The 23108-nt window shown below is 43.6% G+C and overlaps 4 long non-coding RNA genes across 6 annotated transcripts; all 4 read left to right on the top strand.

Annotated features, from left to right (window-relative positions):
- The first annotated feature begins 4054 nt into the window (after positions 1–4054).
- Positions 4055–4273, top strand: LOC9632687. Its single transcript, XR_002992425.1, has 3 exons — positions 4055–4073; positions 4122–4171; positions 4231–4273. It is a non-coding gene; the product is annotated as an uncharacterized LOC9632687 (long non-coding RNA).
- Positions 4274–4978: 705 nt separating this feature from the next.
- LOC112346431 lies at positions 4979–22089 on the top strand. 3 transcript variants are annotated; one of them, XR_002992420.1, is made up of 3 exons: positions 4980–5062; positions 5119–6504; positions 21916–22089. It is a non-coding gene; the product is annotated as an uncharacterized LOC112346431 (long non-coding RNA). The 3 variants fall into 3 exon arrangements; XR_002992419.1 differs by lacking the exon at positions 21916–22089 and having other exon boundaries at positions 4979–5054; positions 5119–6621; XR_002992418.1 differs by lacking the exon at positions 21916–22089 and having other exon boundaries at positions 4979–5062; positions 5119–6621.
- On the top strand, positions 19874–20092 carry LOC112346434. The gene is made up of 3 exons (XR_002992424.1): positions 19874–19892; positions 19941–19990; positions 20050–20092. It is a non-coding gene; the product is annotated as an uncharacterized LOC112346434 (long non-coding RNA).
- On the top strand, positions 20804–21287 carry LOC112346435. The gene is made up of 2 exons (XR_002992426.1): positions 20804–20891; positions 20945–21287. It is a non-coding gene; the product is annotated as an uncharacterized LOC112346435 (long non-coding RNA).
- Positions 22090–23108: the final 1019 nt, after the last annotated feature.

The raw sequence follows: 23108 nt of genomic DNA, 5'->3' as shown, positions 1-23108 counted from the left end.
TTACTTTGCAACATTATTACTATGGTTGGTTTTGATAGGTTGGATATTATTTTCATTAGATGATACATTCATAAGCATTTTGCTTGCCAATCGATGATATTTTGTGTTCTTTTAGTTATTTTTGTAAGTTTTTTGGTATATTATCTATAATCTTTGATAATTAAATTTTATCATTGAGTGCTTTTTATGGTACACTTGCTATTGAATTTTATTAGATAGTGAATCTTATGTTTTCCAAATATGATAATCTTGGTGGTTCTTGTACTCTAATATTAGTTTATCAAATGATAATTTACTTGGAATACTTTTGTGTTTTAATCTAAGATTTATTCCTTAATAATTAAGTCTCTAAGATATCATTGGCTCTAACTTTGATATTGTCCATTTCTTGATCTTTCCATTTGGGCTAGTATAGGTAAATTGCTTTCGGCACTTTGTGTGCATGGTGAAATTTTAGTCATGGGGTAACTATTATTGACTTATCACATCAACTGCTTCTTTCTTGATGTTCCTTATTTCGTTAAAACAGGTGACTATGTAAAGAGCATTAAAATGCCTAACCGTTAAAAAGGCATGACCATGCCTGTTTACAGTAGTTTATCTAAACCTTACTAACAGGTTTGGTTTTTTTACTCATGAGGGCTGGGGCCTCTAGCTTCTCTCTCTATACCACATGTAGGTAAGGGTATATCATTTTTTGTAAGTTGGGGGACACCCAAAGTAGTAAAGGTGGCTAACTCCATTGATCATTTCCTTGTTGGCAACGGCCAGAAGGGGTTTGAGTTGTAGTGCATTTGAGAGATTTAAGTCAGTGCATTTCTCATAAAATGTAAACACCATAAAAAAAATTGGAGTTGTTTCCTTGGTGATGATCTAGATTAGAATATGCATCGACGAGGACGTCGATCTTCCCTAAGAGGGGGAGAGTATTACAATTATGACTACGGGCATCAAAAGGTATTTATTGGCTAGTTCTTTTGGATATTGTTTCCTTACTATCACAATGGTAGAAGGTTTGTATTGTTAGACCCTTTATCAGTCCCTCTTATTCAAGTGTTAGTAAATTGGGTTTAGCAATTATATTTAATCAAATGAACATAAGGTAAGAACTCCTATGTGTTTCTTGCTGAGCATACTCGGTTTGGCTTTTAATTCTCTTTTGCTCTGTCTTGCACTAGCTTGACAAGAACCTTTGCATATTAATATTAGTCCCTCAATATTGCTAGGTGATATCTTACTATGTCTGTCAAACACCCTCGTTATCATGCCCTTTGTGTGGTCTTAATTACTATTTATGGAAAGTGTTTAGATTTGCGGCATATCTACGAAATGTAGAGATTGTCCTGAACACAGTGGTGTTGGTTCTATGTCTAAATTCATGACCTAGCACCATACCATATTTAGTAAACTTTACACTTGTCCCAGAGATTAACTTCTGGTACTAAAGGTGGTTAAGGGTGAAATCCCAAAGCGTGTGTTCCTCAAGAGGGGGGGCGGGGGGGGTGGGGGGTGTTGTTCGAAATGGCAAACTAATTTAAGGCATAGTTTAATTCCCACTTGCATGTTTGTCCTTGTTCTACATGCGACTTGGGTCTAAGTCTAAAGTCATTCTTTGCTCTAGTTCTTTCACTCTTTAGCTGCAAGTTTGGGAATTGGGCTTTATCCCTTCCTTTAGTGGCCCAAGGCCCTAAAACTCAAGTTCCAGTCCATTATCCCCAAACATGTGGCATGTGGCATATAAAGGGATAGGTTCTACTTTATGGTTATCTTATGGTAAATCACTATAGAATAAAGGGTGAAAACTATATATACTATACTCACTATTCATAGTAATGCTCACCACCACCAGTATTAATTTAGGGCTTGAATGCATATCCACTAAATTTTATTAACCTTTGATACTTCTTCACTATGTAACCATACCCTTGGTCACTAAACAAAAGGATTATTCCTTTTACTTTTCATAGTTTAAAACTTTGGGATGATAGTTCAAAACATTGCAACTCAATGTGAGTCTCATAGGTACTCCCCCCACCTTCTACCACTAGAATGCCCTAACCATGTGGCTAGAGCAAGGTTCTGATGATCCATGCAAGCATGCAAGGTAGTGCCACTCATAGTTGAATTGGGAACATTAATCATTCGATCTCTCATAGCTATTAAATACTTCATCAAATAACCCTATTTATCTAGCATTGGATTCTTTAGTAATTATATCATCTTCCACCCCATAAGTGTAGTCTTCCTTGATCATACTAACCTTTTTTAGCCCCACTAATTCCACTTTGTAGGGATTTACTAAACCCCTTAGGGTCTGGAGACAATTTCTTTAAGCTTTCACCCTTGGATTTAGTCTTGGTCTCAATCTCGGTTTTGGTCTTAGCCTCAATCTTGGTCTCAATTTCAGTCTCAGTCTCGAATTTGAATTTGAACTCGGACTCCCTCTCAGACCTAGTCTCAACCTCCATTTCTCAGACTTGATTTTGGACTCGATCTCAGACTTGGTATCGAACTTGAAATCAATTCTAGACTCAATCTCAGACTAGGTCTCAAATTTGGTTTTGACACTTTTGTGTCTTATGACATTTGCCATGTGTTAGTTCTTTTTGTATCTTGTTTTAAAGACTTGCTTCCGATCACTTTGTATTTGTTCCTCAAGCACTTCTTTAGGAGTTCCACTCCCATTCTCAACTTTCTAAGTTATAATTTTTAATTCAAATATATTACATTAGTTGAACTTCCGCTTTATCCATTGTCACATGACACACTTTCAACTCCATTTTGGTGCTTAGGGATTTGTGTCTTACTGATCAAAACATGATTCCTGAAATGTAACCAATACCACACACACCTTGATTGCTGCCACAAATAGCCAAATGCAAATTCTTAGCTTTTGATATGACTTGCAAAGTGCTCAAAGTGATCTTTGGTCCCATATCCACAAGGAGGTAATGGAAAGGTTCCATTTGCCTTGGAATCCCAATGGAAAACCAAATAAGTGGTTGGAACCATTCCAAACATTAAAGGAAAATAAAAAAACAAGTATTAAATAAATAAATCAATCAATTAATTAAACATTAAAGGATCCTGCCATGGAGCTTGTTGAGTTAAGAGACTGATCATAAAGAATTTTCAATCTGGAGAGAATGAGCCTCTTGTATGCAAAAGACAGGATCATAATCCAGCTGCAAATTTCTTGGGGAATCACACCTTGTGAATTGGTTCCCACTATATCTGAGGTATGTGGAATTCAAGCTTTTTTACTGGAACGTTGCCACTCAACTTGTTGGATATGACAAAGGAGAACAAACTTGTCAACTTCATCAGCTCAAGCAGGCCTGTGAGATTGTTTTGTGCAAAGTTGACCACTTTGAGGTATAAGCAGTTCGCTAGCCTTGAGCTGATCTCTCTGTGGAACTTGTTCACAGAGATCCACGTAAGGCAGGTGCACCAAAAGTTGGCACCTTGCTCTGTATCGAGTTTCCATGGAGGTTGAGATAACCAAGGTTTGTGCACTTATCCAGTGGAGGAACTTCATTGCTGAGTTTGTTGTCACTCAAGTCAAATATCTCTAGACGATCCAGCTGACTAAATCCTCTTCGAATGCTACCTGATATATTGTTATAGTTGAGATGCAATCGCTGGAGAGTCTTCATCTATGTGATCGAATGTGGAATGGGCTTCCTTTTCCAGCTACTCAAGCTCATATGGGTATGTAATTATCCTTTTTTTCTGCCATCAAACATCTTCTGTCTTGGGGAATTGCAAGCTTGGCAAGGCCGCCTTGGGAGAGAACGTCAAGACACAGATCGTATCTTCAACTTGAGCTCTTCAAGCTCTACGAATTCGGTAAGCTTAAACTCTCGTATTGCAGTTGTTTGTTGATTTTTCTTGTTTGTATATAGAGGCCTGCATTTCTGTAGACGAGTGAGAGAAGCACGATCTTTCTGCCGAGGTAGTGTCTCGCGGAAGTTGCAGATGGAAACTTTTTCAATTTTTGTGTAGTTGTATCCGTGCCCCAAAGGATCTCGAGTCCATCGTGCGTTTGTGAAATCGTCTGGAGGCAAAGAGCAGTAAGTGATACACTCTTGTCTGTAAAAAATTCTCATCGAATATGACAGGTTTCCATTTCTCTTGGATCCAAACACCGGCATGTCAATGTACGAGAGCTGTGAGTAACTTTCTCGTTTTCTTTCCATCACAATCAGCTTGCATGAATGCCTCTGGCAGCCGATATTGTCAACTACTTGTTCCAGGAATATGGTGAGAGAAGCAAGCCAACATTCGGGATTTTAGAAAGGTAAGAAGTTTTATTGAAGTGTGAACTCTTCGGTATTTCATCATAGTGTGTTCCAGCACTTTAGTCACTGGCTGGGTGCCGACAATAATACGAGCAGGGGGAGGCATGTCACTGTGGAATGGAGCATTGCCAAATCCTCCACAGAAGCTACTTGAGCTCTACTCGAACAGCCATGTAAAGCGCTTTGTTTTCAAAGAATTCTAAAAGTTTTTGGTAGTTTGTAAGGCTCGTAAGAGAAGCCCTGTGCGAGCTGGAACTTCCTTACATCCTCTGGAACACGGGCAAAGGGTCACTTAATTGCTCCAAGCTCAAGCAAATCTCGGGTTCAACACAGGTAACCTTTTGGTCTATCTTTTCCCTTCATTATCATTGTCAAGAACAGGTTCCACTGGTTGATCCCAACACTGGCATACAAATAGTCCCCTATCTCTTCGCTAACTATAATTCGAACCGATGTTGATGCAGATTTTCCTATCAGCTATCATCATGTTCACTCCATTGAGTGGTACTAATAGTGTATCGCGCTTTTCTCCCAAGAACAGGGAAATGGCAGTTGCTACCATCAGCAAACGGAGGTACCAGCTAAACAGCAGTGTTCCCACAACTATGGACTGGTTGGCTTTCTAGAACGTGTACTGTACTAGAGAGAGAAAGAGTTTAGGGTAGGCATTCCTTTTGTACCCCATTTTCAAGAAATGAGGCATTTGGCGCATTACCTGGTCGCTTTTCTGCTACCGCCGGGAACGAGCTCAAGGTTGGGAGGTATGGGTCATGATGTGGAGATCGTTCGTGATTTGGGGTCGTGTCCTTCTTGGTAGGAAGAGAGGAAATTCTGCTTCGCATGCATCCAGGATGTCCCTGGGGGGAGGGTGTGATGTCCTGGACTGAGAAAACCCAAAACGATGGCTGGGACAGCAGTGCTTGGGCAGAATTTGAGAGCTTTGGATGCGCACACAGTGGCTATCATCCCTGGACACATCGATGAAGGTCCCAGGCTGCATGTGGAAAGTGTTAAGTCTTTCTTTCTTGACTTCTCGACTCACTGACCAAACTTTTTGTGACGAGGTTTGAAGTTCTGGAGAGCAAGGACGAGCCTGATCTCATTGGACAACAACCACCAGAACCGCTGCGGCAGTTTAACCAGCGCTTTCAGTCTTATATTCGTGAATTCGTCCTGTGTGGCGACTTGATACGGCTGTGCATCACTTTGCCAAGTTCCAGCCTTCTTGGATTGGTCGTTATCAGGTACTTTCTCGTGCTGGCACTAATTCGTATTGGCTAGCAGAGTTGAGCGGCAGGAAACCACCGAAGCCAATCAATGGAGTTCATCTCAAACGGTATTTCTTTTGACTGGTACAGTTCACGTTTCGTTTCTATTCTTTTAATGCTGTGAGTGTCTTTGCGAGAACTATTTTGTTACTAACAGGCCCGAACCTGATTCGGGAGCAGGACACTGTCTCCTGGGATAAGTTCTGTCCCATTCGCGATGCGGAGACAGCTTGTTGAGGGGCACGATCCTGTGGTACGTAATGCTTCTCTCTCCCCTGTCTCTTGAGGTTTCCGATCGTCACAGTTCTGAGGTGCATTCTTTGTCTCAAATCGCTGAGAATGTTAATCTGCATTTCCTTGCTTTCTGTCATAACTGTTACATTTGAACTGCTTTCTATGTTTTCTTGTTCCGTGGTCTCGTTCGTCTAGTTGTGGCCTGTCGTTAACAATCTTTCACTGGGGATGGCCAAAGCGCTTGGTCTCTCTGGCGTTGGAAAGTTTCATGGCGGTTGGTTCTCGTCGACAGTTGGCCAAGTCGCTTGGTCCTTTCGGCTTGTCAATCGACTGCCTACGACGGGCTGCTTCAAGGATGGATGAGACACGAGAAATTCATGTGTGATGCCTTTCTGTGCTTATTGTCTTTCTTTCATACCATTGCCTCGGAGCTTGAACATCGATGCTACCTCAGAATCTTTGACTTTGGACCTCCAATCACTTGGGATTGAGACTCATTCGCCCCTTGAGAGTTGCACACCATCAACACTGAATCTCTTAGTATCTGCGCACTTGGGACGTGCTTTCCCCAGTGAGTTGCCAAACTGGTACAATCCGAAAACGTACGGGAGAGTGTTATAAGAGAGAGTTTAGGGTAGACATTCTTTGGATGATGTTAGTGCAGAGGTCATGAAGGGAACCGCCATGGAGATGTGCTCCAGGTCGAGATAGCCGGCTGGATATGCAGTGGAATGACTCCAGCAGTTGAAGCCTGGAGAATCTTTCTGTGGTTGAGGAACTATATTTGTAATGAAGAGCAAGAGTCCAAATCTGCATCATTTATGACAAAAAATCAATTATAATAGAATTTGATTACAAGAAAAATGGTGAGAGGGCTGAAAGAAAATCGAATGCTACTATATGCAAGTAGACTAGCATATCATCAACCATTTTAGGGTTGATCATTATTTAACCAAAAAAGTTTGTAAATATATTACTCACAATCACTAAGTTATAAATTAAAAATTGATGAACAATTAACCTGAATATTTATTGATGCTAAAGATTGGACAAAACGAGATCAGGACAATATATTATTTTTGTATTAAATTTTTCCATTTGTATCAACTTCTAAACTCAAGTTGTATAAACTATAACTTAAAAATAGTTATAAGTTTCCCACCTAATTTCATTTAACTCTAAAATTCATTGAGTTAAATTAAATTTTAGCATTATTGTTTATCTTCTATATTTTATAAAATACATTTAAAATTCAGTAAGTGGTGTAAAATACAGTTTAATATGTAAACACATATTAGGCAATTCTACAAGGCACAAAACAAAAATCCTCAGTTTATATTAACCAAATAAATAAGTAATTTATATTTAAGTTAACATATAACTTAATAAACTAATAAATAAAAAAATTTAGTTTTTGAATTAGATATTTGTAAGTTTTAAAACTAAATCTGATCTACATTCCATTCAAATATATCATATCAATAAATATTTTTCTAACACTATTTTGTATTGTTTCAAGTTGAATGTAGACACAAATATTAATCTTTTAGCACCTGATTATTTAGATATTTCATTGAATATCCAAATACTAATTCAAACACTTTTAAAAGGAGCTTTAGGTTACCAAGGGTAGTAATATGCTTTTTGCAAGCTAGGAATAATAGAAATTGTTACCGTCACACTCGAGATCATGAAATGCAAAGATCCTATTTGGAAAAAGATGTCTTTTGAATTCAATAACATGTTTATTAGCCATCCTGAGACTTGATAGCTTGCAGGGATAATATTCCAAATTATTGACAGTAACCGTAATTGTGTAGCTTCTTTTGGATGTCAATAGACATGTCTTAACCTGCCAAAAGATCAATATATAAGTTTGTTAAAATTTTGCCTTCAACTCCACTTTCACTTGCTTTGTCATGTTTGAATGTAGACTTAAATAATTTTTTGTCCAAAAGTAGAACTTTGTTCATGACATCAAAGAACTATAGTTTTTGGTAAAGTTGAGTGAGGATGATATCTAACAATATTATTGTGATGATCTTGCAATACTTATAGACTCAAAATGATGGTATAATCTAGTTCAACAACCCAATCAATTTTATGTTTATGATGTGCTATAAGGTATGTCTTTCCTTCACTTTATAAGGGATTATTTATATATTTTTTGTTTCTATCCTTTAGTAAAGGTCAAGCAAGATGTATATGAACTTGTGTATATGGAGAAGAGTTGGGAAGAGCTCTTGGCTGAGTTTTTACAAATTGAGTATAAAATTCAATATGTAAAGTCTTCAAAGTTGAAGACACTAGTATGCATTACAAACAATCATAGACCAAAGGAGCAGCTAAAGAGTATAGCTAAACTTTATACTCATAAATATAAATTTCTTATTGTGTGCTTCATTTTTCTCAATTACACATATTGCTTTTGTAGTGAACAAAACTTTAGATGATATGATTTACAATATCACAAAATTGATTTCCATACAAATAATAGATAGAGACTTTAAAGTTCCCCAATGTCTACTTGATGAACAGAGAAAAAAGGCTGTCATAAATATTTGAGAACATGATAAGCAGGGTTATCTATATCATGCAAACTGTGAGTAGGGTCTTGGGATATTTAGTATCAAAGAGTGGGGCTCTTGGGGAGAGTTGTAGTTCTCAATTTTTCACGAAAGTGTGAATTTACAAGGAAGTGTGGTGGATTGTAAGTAATTAAAGAGAATGACTTGAGAAATAATCTATAAAGGTTCAAATATAAAAGGAAAAAACCCATGAATAAAAGTGCACCCTTTTTTCCAATTGATTAAAGGTCTTGGGTTATTTGGAGTTAAATGTCTTTAGGTTTAAATAGTACTGGGTTAAGTGACCTCATGGGAAGTTCAAATTCAATGACGATGCAAGTGACAATGGAGATGAGGATAAGGAAGATCTAAATCAAACTCATATTCCACCACTTGATAACCAGGATCAAGCTCTAATTTCACTACCAAATGAATATATGATAGTAGGGTTTCTTATTCATATAACTCTTCTATAACCGATAACATATCGAGGCATTGTGGGTGTCTTCATTGGCTCCTATAGTAAATTGCTGATATCTTTCACAAAAGACGACATGAATATGGAAATACAACACTAGTTTGACCATTAGTGCTAAAAGGTATAAAAACCATTGCAAACTTCATTCTCTTCAACTTTCCAAATAGTTTTCAAATATTGATAGGAAAGTTGAGGACTAGAAACTTTCTCACACCTAACCACTTGTGTGATATATTCTTTTTGTCATAAACATTTCTATATGAAGTTGGCTATATAAGTTTTATCTTACTAAATGACCCCAACTGGATGTATAAGCTTATGATGTGTGTAGCAGAAGTTTATTTCAAGTCATTCTCCTCCGAATGCATCATGGATCCTATTAACATCAATATTAAGGGCATTCAAAGTAAGTCTAAAAAGGTGAGTAAGTATTTTATATTTTTATTTAATTTCTAAACTTTCTCATTTTCCAAGTTATTGTGAGACACAAAATCCCTAGGCCCCAAAGTGGAGCCGGAAAGGCACCACATGGTAGTGGCCGAAGCGAGAGCCAAACGAGCGTAACACGTTTGGACCAAAAGCTCCGACTTGAAAAGTCAAGAGCGGGAGTGGAACTCCCAAAGAAGTGCTCGAGGAATGAGCACGAAGCGAGCCATAGGCAAGGCTCCAAAAAGGGACGCAAAAAGGACCAACACATGACACGTGGAAGTGTCCGAGATGAAGTCCGAGATGGACCCGAGATGGAGTCCGAGATGGAGTCCGAGATGGACCCGAGATGGAGTCTGAGATGGAGTCCGAGATGGACCCGAGATGGAGTCCGAGATGGACCCGAGATGGAGTCCGAGATGGACCCGAGATGGAGTCTGAGATGGAGTCCGAGATGGACCCGAGATGGAGTCCGAGATGGACCCGAGATGGAGTCCGAGATGGACCTGAGATGGAGTCCGAGATGGAACCGGGACTAAGACCGAGACCGAGACTGAGACCGAGACCGAGATCGGGACCGAGACCGAGACCAAGGCCTAGGCCGAGCCCGAGTCCGAGTCCAAGTCCGAGTCCGAGTCCGAGTCCGAGTCCGAGTCCGAGTTCGAGTCTGAGAGGGTGAAAGCCCAAAGTGTTCGTCTCCCAGACCCTGGGGGGTTTGGTGAGCTCCAAAAGTATAGTAGGGGGGAGGACTGTAGTGGAGCCAATTTGGCCAGGAAAGGCCAGTTTGGCCCAGGAAGGCCAGACCCAGTGTTGGGTGATGAGCTGCCCACTAGGAAGTCCAAGACTAGAGTGAACACGGACCGACAAGCGGGGTAGCTTGGTGAAGTGTTCAAGAGCCGGCTCTAGTTCCCCCGGGAGATCGACTGGCCGATACTCCCAGTCCAAGTGTGGGTGGCACGACCTACTTGGATACCTGTTGTGGCTCAACGGAACCTCGCTCTAAGCCCATGGCTAGAGCACCTAAAGGCGAAAGGCGGGGAGAGTACCCATGAGGCTTGCATAAGGCCACGGTGTTCCGAAATGTTGTCCCAAAGTCCCAAACGGTGAAAGGGAAGAGGAGTAGGCCTCTAATGTAGTGACCAAGGATACGGTCACATGGTGAGGAAGTCCTAGAGGATAGTGGGACTTAGTGGTCGGGCCGGTGGGCCTTGATCCAGTGGCAGTGTTGGCGAACACAACCAAGGACAGAAAGGGACTTGGTGGGGACCGGAACAGAGATATTGGGGAAGGCTATTCCCCATGTCTATAGGCATCCTAAGGATGTTAAGGAGTGGATCTGGGATGATCACTCATGGACGGATGACCCAGTCTTGGAGAGACGGGATTGGAATACAGGTGGTGTTGGACCACCAGTGTGACCAAGGTAAATGGGCATGGCCTTAGCGTAACGGGCCGATACGTCGGTGGTACCTTGGGGTGTCGATCAAGGGATTGGACACGTGGAGCACTTGGACCACGTGCTAAGGTTGAGTGGCACGGATGCCATTCTCGGGGCTAGCAAGCCCCAAGTCCTGAGTTGGACTTATGGAGGTTGTGAATGAGACTCCTCCAAGTGGTCGGAGGTGTGGTTAAGTGACTAAAGTAGAATGGAAAAATTAGTCGCCTACAATTTGGTATCAGAGCTGTTCCTTAGTCCGACTTTTATTGGTGCTCAAGTATATCACCACTGGTGTTGGCATCAGAAGGTCCGAGGAGTGGGCCTATCCTTGAGGAGTAGCAGGTCGGGAAGACATGGCTCTCCATCATAGTTCATGTGGGAACTTGTAGACAAGGTGGTGGATAGAAAAGGGCCAATAATGGAACGACTTTGAGATCTTGGGAACAGTGCAAGATTCTCCTCATTGAGTTGAGGATGTGATCCGGATGAGCATTTGTCTCAGCAAATTGGCTAAGGTAGTTGTGGTAAACAACTATAGTTGGGATCACGGGAAAAATAGAGACTCCAAAACAATAAAGGAGTCACAAGATTATCCTCACATAGTTGAGGCTGGTGCTCATGAAGGTGAGACCGGAATGGATGACCGTGAGAGGTCAAGCATGGGTGAGGACACGAGTCCTTGAAGTGGTAGCTGGGGCTACCTTTAATAAATGCTGGAACAACCCAAAGAGTTGGGGGTGCACTCAGAGGATGAGTTGGTATTCTCATCACATGGACACATGGCCCTAACGGGCAAAAGGTTGCCCCAAGAGAACAAATCAAGTGTCGGAGTAACACTTGCAAAGATGGTCCTTGTGAGTAGGACCTGAATACAAGAAGTTGTATTCCAGCGAGTTGACACCTCGAAGACTAAGACCTCGCAGGTCATTGGATTAGCAAAGTCTAAAATGCTGAATGACTCAAGTGGAGTCAGGGAATGGTCCTAAGAGATTGGTTGAAGCATTTGGACGGAGGTGTATAGTGCCCCATGAGGTATGGGGAGGATCACAAGATCCAAATATGAGAACAGTGAGTATCTCATTGATGACAGAATGTGCCATATTAAAATCGTGGGAAAGATGTTCCCAGAAGAAAGCAACTTTCGCCCAGAGTTGGGTGCAAACACTATGGTGCGGTGCTAACGGATAGTTAACATGAGGAACAACTATATTGGTCTTGGCAAAGACCTAAACACTAATAAGTAGTGTGGTAAGGATAGGCTCGTGGAGCCAATGGTGTGGAAACACTGAAGGTGCCAAGGCGTGCTGCCTTGAGGTCAAGTTGGCGGGTTCATGAGAACCCTGTCCAAAGGAATCCCAATGGAAATGGGAAAGGCATAGCCTAAGCTGGAAGGCATGCGGTTAGGGTGTGGTGACCCAGATAATGATAGAGGTGTGGAAGCACCAAGCAATGAGTTGTAGGACTTGACAATTATAGGGCAACTAAGCAAGAGGTGCAAAATAATTGGTTAAACGGGTAGAAGGTAGCTACCCAAGCCTTCTTAATGGCATAGGGAAGTTGGATATACCCTTACGAGGGATAAGTTACTTATGTTGCGATATAGTAAGTCAATGTCATAAAAGGAAATACTCATTGTCAAGGAAGCCGTCATTGGGACACCTGAACACTCCAGAACACCAGGAGGTGGTGTTTGATGTTGCGAGGGCAGTAGATAAGGCCCAAGGGACTAAGTCCCTAGCGAATGATGGATAGTAGGTGCTATCCAAATGTCCAAGTTGGCAGAGACAGGAGAAGACTGTCTACTCGAATTGGACAAAGCCAAAAATGGAATTTTGGCAAGGCTAGCAATGGGCATGCAAAGGCCCGTAAGCAACAACATAATCCCGGTGTGTGGGATTATAGGGTGAGCATACCTGGATTGAGGAACCACTCCCTAGGCTATCGGGTAGGTTCATCCCTAAGAATACTTGCTAAGGCATGATAGAAAGTGCAAAGCATGATAGAAAGTGCAAAGCTATCCTCCTGATCTGGAGGAGAATGACCGAAGGAAAGGTGTGAAGCCAAAAGCAAGAAGTAAGGGGATAGAACCGAACCATAGGAATCGAAGGGCAAAACCAAGGTTGGTTATGCCAGCTGGGAGTGGAGAATCAAGTGGGGGCTCGAGGGTGTTGCCGCTAGCAACCGTGATGCCATGGAGAGTCTAAAATATGGAATTGTCCATGTTAGACTATATGGTAATTGGAAAGCTTGCAAAAAGGGAGGCCTTAGCAAGCTAAGGGACAGAGATCCTTCAAGGTTCCCAAAGAGGATTCTAGGTAGCTTAGTACCTAGAAAGGCCAAGTGTAAATGGTTCAAGGAACGCGTGAAATCAGAGTGGCGCAGCAGAAGCGTGGTCTTGAAGCTTGCCATGAGGCAAGGCTATCAAGGTTAGGGAAGTAGTTCCCGAGTGTTCAAAGAGAGGGCTTTGAATGAAAGTCGATGATCAAGGACTTTCACGCTTATGCAAGAACCATGTTACAGTGGTCGGAGGACTTGCCAAGTGAGGTTGGCAAGTCGGGGGAACGAATACCCTAGTTGAAGGTGATAACTTCAAAAAAGGTGGGCTGTGGGGCCAAGCATGGAGGAGTCCATGCGTGATCACAGACTTGTCAAGTGAGAGGACTTGGCAGTGTGGAGAAACTAAGTTCCTAAGCTGTGATCTATAGCGCGCTTTAAAAATAGGTTGGTGCACCGGCGTGGGGAGTCACGCCAGGCATCTTGTGTGATGCCATCCGTAGATGCATATACGGAGGTTGGGTTCGAGTCCCGACCCTCTAGTGCTTGGGTTCGAGTCCCAAATCACTAGGGCGTGGTGATGGTTTGGAATATGAGGACACTCATATTTCGGTGGTCATGGACTCTCAGTGGGGAGACTGGTTTGGGCACACCGCCAAGTGAGGGATGCCTCGGAGTCGTGATGCACGGTTAAATTGCTTAGTGTGAAAGCTCGGCATATCTAACTTGAACGCTTTGGTGCAAGTGGCACCAAGGACGTGGTGAATGAGATGGGGACACCCAGTCTCAATTGCTATGGACCCTTGGTCGGAAGGGCTGGCTTAGGCGCACCGCCAAGTGTGGGGGATGCCCCCGGAGTCGTAGTTAACAAGTTAAAGGTTTGGAAGACCTAGTACCTATTGGCAAACCTGTTAAAGTGCCGAGGCGAGATCACTAGGTGATCTTGTGGCTAAATAAGGACAAGGTTCTTGTTTGGGTTAAGGAATAAGGTTCCTAGTTCAAAGTGTTGATTTGAACTATTGATGATGGTGTGGCTTGGTCAAGGTGACCAAGTGGGAAAAGCACCTTAGGGAAATGAGCTATGTCATTGCGATGGCATAGTGTGTCCAAGGAAAGTAGTCTTTAAAGAGACCTATGGGAGGGTCACAAAGTTGGGCTGTGGATAGAGCCCACAACAGAAGATGCTAAAGAGACTTACTAGGGGTGAACACCCTAGTTTTGGCAAAGCAGAGCCTTTGCTATAGAATCAAAAAAATACCTCAAGGAGGGAGGTAGAGATTCGGTGTTGCTTGGTGCAACAATCAACGGATAGGAGCAAAAGATGAGTGGCCAAGATAGGGCCGTAGAATCCCTTGGAAAGAATCCAAGTGGCAAAGTTAGGCGAGGAACACTAAGGTGTTGGACGCTAACAAATTGCGGGAAAGGAATTGTGTTTCCAAGGATGGATTCCGAATTGCTCCGATTTGGCGAAAGTAGAAGCTCCAAGGGGGAGTAAGGTAGCCAAATAATAGGGCTGTGGACTGCCCTAGCACAAATTATAATAACTGGAACTTAGTGCCAAAGATGGCGTGATATCGAAGAGAGGATGATGGTGCCCTCAAGTAAAGAACTTCCCAGGATGGGGAAGTGGAGTTGCACCATGTGCAATGGAAGGTGTCGGAGACACTTAGGAAATTGACTCTGAGAAGTCAAAATTAAAAGTTCTAAAGTGCAAAGGTTATGTCGATGGAATCTGAGATTACTCGAGAATGAGTAGTGGAATTAAGTTAGAGAAGGTGTCTCTAACAGGTTTAGTGAGAACTAAACCAATAAAAGGAAAGAACCACCACAAGTGGTCAAATGAGTCTCTATGTTGGAGGGACTATGCTCCTTGGAGGATGGATAAGGCATGGTGAGCCTTCAATGTCCAACCATAGACAAATATTGGCTGAGTGCCAAGGATGGAAATGGTAACACATGCGAGTGTTACTTTACAAAATGGTTTACCATTCGATGAGGACATTGAACTTTGTCTATGGGTGGTGGAGTTGTGAGACACAAAATCCCTAGGCCCCAAAGTGGAGCCGGAAGGGCGCCACATGGTAGTGGCCGAAGCGAGAGCCAAACGAGCGTAATACGTTTGGACCAAAAGCTCCGACTTGAAAAGTCAAGAGCGGGAGTGGAACTCCCAAAGAAGTGCTCGAGGAATGAGCACGAAGCGAGCCATAGGCAAGGCTCCAAAAAGGGACCCAAAAAGGACCAACACATGACACGTGGAAGTGTCCGAGAAGAAGTCCGAGATGGACCCGAGATGGAGTCCGAGATGGAGTCCGAGATGGACCCGAGATGGAGTCCGAGATGGAGTCCGAGATGGACCCGAGATGGAGTCCGAGATGGAGTCCGAGATGGACCCGAGATGGAGTCCGAGATGGAACCGGGACTGAGACCGAGACCGAGACTGAGACCGAGACCGAGATCGGGACCGAGACCGAGACCAAGGCCGAGGCCGAGACCGAGCCCGAGCCCGAGTCCGAGTCTGAGTCTGAGTCCGAGTCCGAGTCCGAGTCCGAGTTCGAGTCTGAGAGGGTGAAAGCCCAAAGCGTTCGTCTCCCAGACCCTGGGGGGTTTGGTGAGCTCCAAAAGTATAGTAGGGGGGAGGACTGCAGTGGAGCCAATTTGGCCAGGAAAGGCCAGTTTGGCCCAAGAAGGCCAGACCCAATGTTGGGTGATGAGCTGCCCACTGGGAAGTCCAAGACTAGAGTGAACACAGACCGACAAGCGGGGTAGCTTGGTGAAGTGTTCAAGAGCCGGCTCTAGTTCCCCCGGGAGATCGACTGGCCGATGCTCCCAGTCCAAGTGTGGGTGGCACTACCTACTTGGATACCTGTCGTGGCTCAACGGAACCTCGCTCTAAGCCCATGGCTAGAGCACCTAAAGGCGAAAGGCGGGGAGAGTACCCATGAGGCTTGCGTAAGGCCACGGTGTTCCGAAATGTTGTCCCAAAGTCCCAAACGGTGAAAGGGAAGAGGAGTAGGCCTCTAATGTAGTGACCAAGGATACGGTCACATGGTGAGGAAGTCCTAGAGGATAGTGGGACTTAGTGGTTGGGCCGGTGGGCCTTGATCCAGTGGCAGTGTTGGCGAACACAACCAAGGACAGAAAGGGACTTGGTGGGGACCGGAATAGAGATATTGGGGAAGGCTATTCCCCATGTCTGTAGGCATCCTAAGGATGTTAAGGAGTGGATCTGGGATGATCACTCATGGACGGATGACCCAGTCTTGGAGAGACGGGATTGGAATGCAGGTGGTGTTGGACCACCAGTGTGACCAAGGTAAATGGGCATGGCCTTAGCATAACAGGCCGATACGTCGGTGGTACCTTGGGGTGTTGATCAAGGGATCAGACACGTGGAGCACTTGGACCACGTGCTAAGGTTGAGTGGCACGGATGCCATTCTTGGGGCTAGCAAGCCCCAAGTCCTGAGTTGGACTTATGGAGGTTGTGAATGAGACTCCTCCAAGTGGTCGGAGGTGTGGTTAAGTGACTAAAGTAGAATGGAAAAATTAGTCGCCTACAGTTATGATGTGAACTGTTGCAAATATGACTTTAGGTATCAAAAGTTACCTGTTAGTTAATCCTTGTGGATATTCTTTCCTTACTACCATGATAGCAAGAGGTCAAAAAATATCTTTTTTTTAATCTCCGCCTAAGCTAGTTAGGAAATTGGTCTTTGCGTATGCACTTGACTAGATGAGCATCAAGACAGAATTCCTAAATGCTATTAGTAAAATATATTTGACTTAGTTAAAGAAACTCATTCATTGACTTGCACTTACTAGTGTTGCCCTATGATATTAAGCTTGGTCCCTCAATATTTGTCAGATGATAGCTTACCGTGTTTGCCAAACACCCTTGCTATCATACACTTTGTGTTAATACCATTCAGTGAAACATGTATATACATTCCCCAATGCCCTATAGGGATTAATACAAAAACCAGGCATGCTGCCCAAAGGTCACGTTATCTAGTGGAGATCTCCTTCATCTAAAGTGAGACTAAGCCTACAATACAAGTGGCTACTGTTGCCTTCATTGTGTCGCATCCAGATCCAAGTCCCCCCTTTGTGCTAACTGCAAGATTGACTCTAGGGGGTGCCATCTCCAATGAACCTTATTGTGGTCTCCTTCACCGAAACATGGTAGCCATGCTTTCTGCCACTCCTCGAGCCTCTCGAGCCTCCCCCTGTCTTGGAGGATAGCATGGTGAAGTCGTACTGCCCCCAATGTAAGTCTCCACCATTCTGCTAGTACCTGTGATACTTTGACCTATATCCCGTCGAAGTGCACCCGGTTACGTGCTTCCCAAAGGGCTTGGACTCTCATCACACGCCATACCACCCATCAAGCATGGCCAAGTGCCTCCCACACGGGGACTCCTATCTCCACCCCAGTCATGTCCTAGTGGACCTGAATCCCCCAACTGTGTCGTCCTTTGCACCTGATGTGTTGCAGGGCTAGGCCCTAAGCAAGACCCCTCGCTCCCTCAAACCAGTGGAGCACATCCCCACTGTGGGCCTCAAAATCCTGTGTAACGCCTAGCTCTTTCCCTACCTTAATGATCTGGCGCCACACCTCCTTTGTAGTGTCGCACTCCCACAATGCATGCTTGATTGTCTCGATTTCACCACACTCCCTGCATATGTGACTCGCGTCATCCTGGAATTGCTGTCCAACCGGGAGACCGTTGTTCGCTACCAACCAGGAGGTGACTTTCACTTTTTCCTGCACGGGCAGCTTCTAGAAGTGAATCGTGTTGTCCACCACTTGCTCCGTGTCAACCCCCTATGCTATCCACTTTTGCCATAGCTTTGAAATCTCCTCTCTTGCCTCCTCCCACGATGTCAGTAGTCCATTCCGCGCTTCCTTGACTGCACATGAGAAAAAGCTTCCCATCCCTCGTCACCATGTGGCAGGGTCCCAGTCCAGATCTTCAAGCAGCTGCTGTCACCACCATATCAGTGGTCCATCGCCCTCTAGCAGGTCTTCTGATTCCACCACGTCTAGCCTCTTGGGTGACTGCCTAAGCACACGAATCCTCCCACATACCTCATCGTCCATGACGTCCAGCATCACTTGTCTCTCACCCATTGGGAGGAGCATATCTCCTCTTGTGACGCAAAAAGGCCATCCTATGTTGTGCTCTGGTGCAGCGACGAACCACGCCTCAACATCCCCTTCTTCCCATGCTGGTGTAGGTGTAGTGAATGATCGAGTCCACTTCCCCAACAGATGTCGCACTGCATCGTGCTCCTCCCACTCTGTTTGCTACTAAATTGCCACAAAGTCCCCTGCTTTAAGGCATCTTCTCGGCCACTTTGTCCCTGCTTTCGTGTCGTTCACCACCCGGAGGAGTCGCAGAACGTCTAGCAGGATGTTGCATCACTTCCAAGGTCCAAAAACTTGAGTCCTTCTTGCTGTTCACCACCAATCCCTGTCAATCATTCCCGCCAGTTGTTTCATGGTCCAGAAGCCGTTTGCATGCATTTTTCTCCAGATTGTGTGGTGAGTCTCTCGTCCTAGTGTCACACCTCCCACTTTGAACAATGTATTGAAAAACAGAGACTGGTTAAGCCACTCCTCGGCCCTGGTCGGTGGTACTTGCTCCAGCGGAAAGGCTTTCCACAGTCGGTGAAGGCTCTGGATGAAGTTGCCCCCTTTCACTACTTGAGTTGGTCCTTTTACGAAGAGCCACCGTGGGTCCTCCTCCCAGGGTTTGGCTGCATTGTGTTTGGGGTGTATCACTAGGAGGCTCTGCCAAAACATGAGTTGCCACGGCTGTCTCCCCTGTTGCAGTCCCATAAGAAAAATCTTGTACCTCAACACCACCATGTCACTGGGGTCAATGATCCCAAGCTCTCCTAGGATGCACGGCCTCGCTGTAGACTGCCATGCCACCTTGGCCATGGTTCGCCCTGTAACCAATGCTCCATGCTATACGTAGGTTCGCACCATCTATCACACCTTCTACAATGTAGTTTCCAACACCGGCCAAATCGAGAGGTGGTACCAGATGTTAGGGAGGATCATGCCCTTGACTACTACGATCCAAGCTGGGAGCCCGAGTTTCCTCAGTGTTCATTTCTAAACTGCAGTCCAGATCCTCCTGAGTAGTGTATCATCCTGTGTGGCCACACTGTACTGGACCCCAACCTGGATGCTGAGGTACCGAGTGTCTTCGCCACTGATATCCTATCTCTTGTCCCCAAGCCTCGATGCTTGGCTTTCCCCAGTTCACTCCTACTAACTTGTTCCAGTTTATAGCTACTCCCGCTGCCATGCTGAAGATCTTGAGCTTGGACCTTGCTGCGTCCAGGTTCCCTAGGGTGGCGAGCAGGAAAAGTGCAATATCATCTGCAAATGCCCCATCCTACAACTCTTGTGTCACAACTTGAGTTCCCAGAAGTTGTAGTTGTTCAGAGGGCAGCACCAGGCCTTTTATATCCCCTCTATGTGCGAGGAAAGAGCCCAGTGTCTCTGCTACTATCAAAAACAGGTATATGGGTATGTAATTATCTTTTTTTTCTGCCATCAAACATCTTCTGTCTTGGGGAATTGGAAGCTTGGCAAGGCCGCCTTGGGAGAGAACGTCAAGACACAGATCGTACCTTCAACTTGAGCTCTTCAAGCTCTACAAATTCGGTAAGCTTAAACTCTTGTATTGCAGTTGTTTGTTGATTTTTCTTGTTTGTATATAGAGGCCTGTCCCTTCTGTAGACGAGTGAGAGAAGCACGATCTTTCTGCCAAGGTAGTGTCTCGCAGAAGTTGCAGATGGAAACTTTTTTAATTTTTGTGTAGTTGTATCCGTGCCCCAAAGGATCTCGAGTCCATCGTGCGTTTGTGAAATCGTCTGGAGGCAAAGAGCAGTAAGTGATACACTCTTGTCTGTAACAAATTCTCATCGAATATGACAGGTTTCCATTTCTCTTGGATCCAAACACCGGCATGTCAATGTACGAGAGCTGTGAGTAACTTTCTTGTTTTCTTTCCATCACAATCAGCTTGCATGAATGCCTCTGGCAGCCGATATTGTCAACTACTTGTTCCAGGAATATGGTGAGAGAAGCAAGCCAACATTCGGGATTTTAGAAAGGTAAGAAGTTTTATTGAAGTGTAAACTCTTCGGTATTTCATCATAGTGTGTTCCAGCACTTTAGTCACTGGCTGGGTGCTGACAATAATACGAGCAGGGGGAGGCATGTCACTGTGGAATGGAGCATTGCCAAATCCTCCACAGAAGCTACTTGAGCTCTACTCGAACAACCATGTAAAGTGCTTTGTTTTCAAAGAATTCTAAAAGTTTTTGGTAGTTTGCAAGGCTGCTAAGAGAAGCCCTGTGCGACCTGGAACTTCCTTACACGGGCAAAGGGTCACTTAATTGCTCCAAGCTCAAGCAAATCTCGGGTTCAACACAGGTAACCTATTGGTCTATTTTTTTCCCTTCATTATCATTGTCAAGAACAGGTTCCACTGGTTGATCCCAACACTGGCATACAAATAGTCTGCTATCTCTTCGCTAACTATAATTCGAACCGATGTTGATGCAGATTTTCCAATCAGCTATCATCATGTTCACTCCATTGAGTGGTACTAATAGTGTATCGTGCATTTCTCCCAAGAACAGCATAGGAAATGGCAGTTGCTACCATCAGCAAACGGAGGTACCAGCTAAACAGCTGTTCCCACAACTTTGGACTGGTTGGCTTTCTAGAACGTACGGAAAATGTACGGGGTGATCTGGACTAGAGAGAGAAAGAGTTTAGGGTAGGCATTCCTTTTGTACCCCATTTTCCAATAAATGAGGCATTTGGCACATCACCTGGTCGCTTTTCTGCTACCGCCGGGAACGAGCTCAAGGTTGGGAGGTATGGGTCATGATGTGGGGATCGTTCGTGATTTGGGGTCGTGTCCTTGGTAGGAAAAGAGGAAATTCTGCTTCGCATGCATCCAGGATGCCCCTGGGGGGAGGGTGTGATGTCCTGGACTGAGAAAACCCAAAACCATGGCTGGGACAACAGTTCTTGGGCAGAATTTGAGAGCCTTGGATGCGCACACAGTGGCTATCATCCTGTTTAAGTCTTTCTTTCTTGACTTCTCGACTCACTGACCAAACTTTTTGTGACGAGGTTTGAAGTTCTGGAGAGCAAGGACGAGCTTGATCTCATTGGACAACAACCACCAGAATCGCTGCGGCAGTTTAACCAGCGCTTTCAGTCTTATATTCGTAAATTCGTCTTGTGTGGCGACTTGATACGGCTGTGCATCACTTTGCCAAGTTCCAGCCTTCTTGGATTGGTCCTTATCAGGTACTTTCTCGTGCTGGCACTAATTCGTATTGGCTAGCAGAGTTGTTACATTTGAACTGCTTTCTATGTTTTCTTGTTCCGTGGTCTCGTTCGTCTAGTTGTGGCCTGTCGTTAACAATCTTTCACTGGGGATGGCCAAAGCGCTTGGTCTCTCTGGCGTTGGAAAGTTTCATGGCGGTTGGTTCTCGTCGACAGTTGGCCAAGTCGCTTGGTCCTTTCGGCTTGTCAATCGACTGCCTATGACGGGCTGCTTCAAGGATGGATGAGACACGGGGAAATTTGTGTGATGCCTTTCTGTGCTTATTGTCTTTCTTTCATACCATTGCCTCGGAGCTTGAACATCGATGCTACCTCAGAATCTTTGACTTTGGACCTCCAATCACTTGGGATTGAGACTCATTCGCCCCTTGAGAGTGCACTCCATCAACACTGAATCTCTTAGTATCTGCGCACTTGGGACGTGCTTTCCCCAGTCAGTCGCCAAATACGAAACGTACGGGAGAGTGTTATAAGAGGGTAGACATTCTTTGGATGATGTTAGTGCATAGGTCATGAAGGGAACCGCCATGGAGATGTGCTCCAGGTCGAGATAGCTTCGTGTCGGCTGGATATGCAGTGGAATAACTCCAGCACTGCCAAGGAAGAGAACATAGAATTCAGGTGGTTTTACAACAAACCTGGAGAATCGCTCAGGTTTTTTGTGGTTGAAGAACTACATTTGTAATGAAGAGCAAGAGTCCCCAGGAGAGGCATGCAATCCATGACCTAGGTCAATCTGCTGAAATTTAAGTTGAACCTAAGTTGCAAAGATTGCAGGAAATTTCACTAAAGCATAAAATAGTGATAAAGTCATCTCTTATCTGTAAATTGTTTTTTAAGTTTTGCCATCTTGAGCTTAAGTATCAGGTGTTGAGTAGGATTGATGCTAATCTACCGTCAAGCATCCAACCTTTTACATATTTATCTAAATATTTATTTCGAAATATTTCTGATATGTAGATGATAAAAGAAAATTTAAAAATTTTAAATATATTTATTCAAAATGAAAGTAATAAAATACTTTAGTTTTATATTATTTTAAAAAATTATAAGTTAAATTTTTAGTTTCATATAAAATGATGGTAACATGAAGAACAACAATATTTTCTAAATTTTGTAATATACTTCTTGTTTGCATCCTTTTTAAAAATATATATATACTTATTTATCAGTTTTGATATAAAAAACATGATCTTGTAAATCCATGTAATAACTATAATTGAGATAAGGTTATTGCTAATGGCAATCCCCTTATCTCAATCAATCTCAATAGAGTTTGATTACAAGAAAATGATGAAAAGGAAACACAAAAGGAAGTTAAGCAATATAAATTATAACTAAACTTAATTCAATTTATAAATATTGATTATTAAGGTTAAAAATTGTCAATGTTGTGCCATTTCTAGCCTCCTGATAAGAGTTGTATCACCATGTTTGTGTATAAGTGATATAATCTTAACAATTGCTCAATGTGGCCATCTTCCAATTGCTATCATATTATTCCATATGTGTAATAACTCTGGCCCAATCCAATCCTAATGTTTTTAATTCAAGGGTTTGTTTTAAATAGCTATTAATAATATTTCATTATCTTGTGCATTTTTTGGAGGCTTATGTGCATCATATCATAATCATCCATAAAAGAGATGTATTGACTTGTAAAAGTCCTTATAGAACAAGTTTTCACTATAAACCATTTTAAATATCTAAATTTAATTAATGCCTCCATTTTTTCTG

Source organism: Selaginella moellendorffii, unplaced genomic scaffold (assembly GCF_000143415.4).
Source record: "Selaginella moellendorffii unplaced genomic scaffold, v1.0 SELMOscaffold_14, whole genome shotgun sequence".
In the NCBI taxonomy this organism is placed as follows: Eukaryota; Viridiplantae; Streptophyta; class Lycopodiopsida; order Selaginellales; family Selaginellaceae; genus Selaginella; species Selaginella moellendorffii.
Note: the sequence above shows the minus strand (reverse complement) of the source record. Positions and strands in the feature narration are given on the sequence as shown.